The sequence below is a fragment of the Suncus etruscus genome, chromosome 4 (assembly GCF_024139225.1).
Source record: "Suncus etruscus isolate mSunEtr1 chromosome 4, mSunEtr1.pri.cur, whole genome shotgun sequence".
Classification (NCBI taxonomy): Eukaryota; Metazoa; Chordata; class Mammalia; order Eulipotyphla; family Soricidae; genus Suncus; species Suncus etruscus.
In genome coordinates, this window is record NC_064851.1 from 41518114 (window position 1) to 41523295 (window position 5182).

The 5182-nt window shown below is 33.8% G+C and overlaps 1 non-coding gene across 1 annotated transcript; it reads left to right on the plus strand.

Moving 5' to 3' along the window:
* The first annotated feature begins 1759 nt into the window (after positions 1-1759).
* LOC126008403 (U6 spliceosomal RNA) lies at positions 1760-1866 on the plus strand. The gene has a single exon (XR_007495736.1). It is a non-coding gene; the product is annotated as a U6 spliceosomal RNA (small nuclear RNA).
* Positions 1867-5182: the final 3316 nt, after the last annotated feature.

A 5182-nucleotide genomic window follows, 5' to 3' on the forward strand; every position in this document is an offset into this window, starting at 1 on the left:
TGCAGGGACCTCAGAGCCAGCGTTAGGGCATTTGCCTTGCACGCAGCTGACCCAGGACTGATGGTGATTCAATTCTCTTCATCCCATATGATCCCCCTAGCCTGCCAGAGGTGATTTCTAAGCACAGACCTAGCACTTGAGTACCGCCCCAAATTGCAGGCTTTTTACTATTTTATTGTCTTCAAATTAGGATGCCACTTGTCATTCTATTTGCTGTATTTGCTTTGTGTGTTTGGTTTTGCTCTTTATATCATTGTAGTGATATAGAAAGAGTCCTAGGCTAAAATTTTCTCAATAAAAAATAAGCCATCCAATGGACTGCCATTTTCCTTCCATCTTCCAGAATTTGCTTAAATACTTCCTCGCTAATTTTATGTCACTCTTTCTGTTGGTTTTCACATTTCCTATTATATTGTTTTATTTTCATAATTCTGTGTTGAGACTGTCGCTTGTCAGCCCTTTTACCTTGGGAGGCATAGTTAAAATAAAATCACTAGACCAATTGCTCAGCCCTTCTAATTTTAAATATAGGAATATGCTGTATGACTTACTAAAACACATGTTTAAGTATTTTTATCACTGTAAAATAGGCTATGAAGGGCAAAGTACACCTAGGTTTTTCTTTCTCAAAAAAGATGAATATAGTGCTATTCTTCTGCTGCTGCTGTTATTTTTCATTTTCATGTAGAATATAGCTCTTGAACTTATGTAGCCTTAAAAACACTTTTTTCCCCATTTAGTTGATATCTTAAAAGCTTCTCTGTTCAAAACTTAAATGAATTTAGCAGAAAATTTCTCTGTGTTTTTGTACCAAGTTCTGATTTTTTAAGACATGCTGCCTACTGCAATATTAACATATTACTATATGAGTTACAACTACTAGAATAGCTTTATTTTTTCCCCAGAAGAGATAAAAGGGATGTGTGCTGATGCTTTGTATAAAAATTTCCTTGACATATAGCTTATACTCTGGGCAGCATAACTGCTATTGTAACATTTCTTCATTGTCATGGGTTTAAATGAACTAAAGTATATGTAAGAAAAATGTAAGAAAAATTTATATTTATAATGCTTATGTAACTAGTTGTTTATAAACTAATATATATTCTTTAAATTAATTGGTTTTGCAAGTATATTTTGCCAGGCTCATCATAGTAAATGAAATATCATTCTCTTGAGGAGCTATTGGATCTTCTCAAGGAACTCAATAATTAAATAAAAAAAACTCAAAAGAAAATGTGAACAATGACATTCTGAGGAGTTGTATCATGCAATATATCATAAACCCATATTATAACAGGATGAGGATATCCATCAAGGATAGTGAGGCATTCAGGCTGAGAGAGTTTAAGCTATTCAATAAAAGGACTCCTGTTTTGATATTCAAAGGATCAAAACAAATTATTCAGCAAAGGAAGCCTGAAATGGATGTGATATAAGCAACCATCTAGGTATTGAACAATATGTATGAAAGTGGTGAGAGCATTATGAACCAACCACAAAGAAAATGACAGAAGTCATAGTTGTAGAAGAAAAAATCTTAAATTTAACAATATTTTAACATTCTGGGGCTGGAGCAGTGGCACAGCAGAAAGGCATTTGCCTTGCACTCAGCTGACCTAGAATAGACTTCGGTTTGATAATCCCTTCCCCCATGTCCCATATGGTCCCCCAAACCAGGAGTGATTTCTGAGTATATAGCCAGGAGTAACCCCTGAGCGTCACAGGGTGTGACCCAAAAATCACAAAACAAAGTAAAGTGCTCGCTTCGGCAGCACATATACTAAAATTGGAACGATACAGAGAAGATTAGCATGGCCTCTGCACAAGGATGACACGCAAATTTGTGAGGCATTCCATATTAAAGAAAACAAACAAAGCAAAACAATATTTTAACATTCTGTATGATGAAAAAACATGAACTTTCCCTTGATAAAAAGATGATGAATATTTCTCTAAAAATGACCATATTCTTCATGTTCTCTTCAAGTATGTATGGTTTTGCTTTTTGTTTGTTTGCTCATTTTCATAAAAGAAGTAAAGTGTACCCAACTTTATTAGTAGACTTGTGAAAAATGTAATATATTTGACAGGAAGAAAGTGAAGACTTTAACTCTCATAAAATCATTATAAATAAAGGTCATAACCTTTGGTACTACTCTATTCTGGGGAGAAGAAAACCTATTTAAAATGAGCACTGAGCTACAGAAGATAAAACTGAAAAGTTATGTAATATGCTAAAACCATAGTAAGAACTTGGATTTTATGCTATTTTTTAAAAAGAAAGAGACCTAATTACAGCAGTATTTTACCCTAAATGTATATTTTTACTCTATTGTAATGCACATGTCAGAAAATGTATCATTTGGCTTTTTAAACTTCCCTTCTTTTTTAATTAATTAATGACCCAGTTTATCAAATGTGCTATCATGGCTTGTTTTAAATGATATTGGAAATTGCTACTTAGTATGCTCTTTACCTTTTTTAATTAATGAATTCTTTATTGTGGTATATTTTACAATATTTTTGACATCATTGTTTTACAGTTGGATGTGAGGGCAATCTGGATGCGATCCGACATCTGCCACCCTGTTGGCCCTAAAAGTTGATTTGCCTGAAGTGACTGGCTAGGCAGGTGTCCCTTTCCTCCCTCCTGATTCCAGGTGCATCCCTCCCAAAACTGAGATCTGGGTGGAAGAGGAAGACATTCCCCAAATATAGACACAGTCGAGAGTATAGGAATAATTGTGTTTCCCTTTTGGATCTTTAAAGGAGATCTCAAGATCCATTGTTTTACAATGACTATTGATAAAGCAGTAGATTACATCAGTCCCTCAATCAACAGAACAAAATACTTCTACCATTATTCCATTTCCTTCCACCGCCACCCCAGACTCTTCAGTTCCCAGTTCTACTGATCATGTCTCAGTTAGTTTGCATGGGGTTGTCTAATCCCTTTCTTTGTTTCTTTATACTTCATATTTGAGTAAGACCATCTAGTGTTTATCTTTCACTTTCTGCCTCACTTGACTTGCCATAACACCCTTCCATTTTATTCAAATTGCATCCAACTGCAAAATTTCAACTTTTCTCTTTCCGAGATAGTATTCCAGTGTGTATGTATACCACAATTTCTTTATCCACTCTTCTATTGTTGGGCATTTGGGTTGTTTCCAGATCTTGCAGTGCTGCGATGAACATTTTATAATTTTTTTAGATTAATGTCTTTGCATTCTTGGAGTAGATGTTAAAGGTGAAATTGCTTGATGATATGGAGGTTCTAATAATTATTTGAGAAGTTTCCACACCATCTTCCAAAGTGGTTGAAGTACACAACAGTCCCAGGATTAGTGTTGCCTTTTTCACTCCATCTCCATCAGCACTTACTGTTTCTGGTCTTTTTCAGATGGACAGTTCTCACAAGTGTGAAGTGATATTTCATTGTTGTTTTGATCTGCACTTATCTGATAATCATTGATGATGAATACTTTTTCAGGTACCTGTGGTCAATCGTTATGCTTTCTTTGAAAAAATCTCTGTTCCTATCAACTCTTCAGTTTTATGGGGTGGGGGGATTGTTGTTGCTGTTGCTATTACTGTTGACCTTTAAGAATGTTTTATCTCTTGTAATTAACCCTTTTTTTCTGGTGTGTGGTATGAAAAAAATTTCTCCCAATTAATAATCCATTTAATTTTTCCTTATTTCTTTTGAAGTGCAGAAATGTTTTAATTTGATATACTCCGATTTGCTTATTTTTGCCTTTTTTTTTTTTTTTGCCAGTGAGGTAGTACCATTAAAGACTTTCCTGGGGCCAGAGCCATTGTACATCCATTATATAGAGCTACTGTACATATTTCTCCAATATATTTAGTAGTTTTAAGAACAAGGTCTTTAATCTATTTTAATGGACCTTTGTGTGGGACATGAAATAACACCTAAATTCAATTTTTATATGTGGCTATCCAGTTTTATCAGTATCATTTGTTGAAAAGGGCTTCTTTTCTCCACTTAACCCACCTAATCTCTTTATAGTATATTAACCATCCATACATTTGAGAGTTTATATCTGGCTTCTCAATTCTATTCCATTGATCTGTGTGTCAGTCTTTGTTCACAGAGCATGCAGTTTTTATTATAATAACTTTGTAGTAAAGATTATACTTGGGAATGTAATGCTGCTCATTTCTTTCCTCATGATCTCTTCCTATATTTTGGAAGTTTTATGGTTCCATATGAATTTTAGAAATATATGTTTAAGTTTTTCAAAAGTATATATGGGAATTTTAATGGGGATCGTGTTACATCTGTAAATTACTTTAGGTAAGATGTTCATTTCAGTGACACTGATCCTCCCAATCCATGAAGAAGAAATATACTTTTATTTTTTTGTCTTCTCTCATTTCTCTTAGTAGTGAATAATAATCCAAGGTCAGATGGGTTAATGAGCAAGTTCTTCTCAACTCTCAAAAAGAACCTTCTACCCAATCTCCTTGGACTCTTTTAGAAAAGTACAAGAAATGCGAATCTTCCCCAATAGTTTTCATGAGACTAGCATGATATGGTACAAAAAGATTATAGAGACTTTTACTAAGAAAATTTGACAAATATCTCTGCTAAACATAGTTGTGAATATCTTTAATAAAACTCTAGCAAATTAATTGTAACAATACATTAAGCACATTCTACACTAAGATCAAATGAAATTCATCCTAGAGATGCAAGAATAGTTCAATATTCACAAATCAATTAATGTGATACACCACATTAATGAAAGAAATACAAAATCCATCTGATCATGTCTACTGAAGCAGTGCCAACATTCAACAAGATTCAGAACCCATACCCAATTCAGTTTAAAAATTCTCAACAAAATGACATTTGAAGGAACTTACTTCAGTATCATAAATGCCATATGCAGCAAACCCACAGCTAATAGTATCCATAAAAGAAATAAACTAAACTTTCCTCTAATTCCAGGCACAAGATAAGGATGCTCATTTTCACCAATATTATTCATCATAGTACCACAAGTCCTAACTGCAATTAGATGAGGAAGAAAAATTAAAATAATCCAACTTGATAAATAAGTTAAACCAAGACTATTCATAGATGACTTGAAATTGTACATAGAAAACTTTGAAGCTGGGTCTTATACAGTAAGGAAGTAGCAACACAGTATGT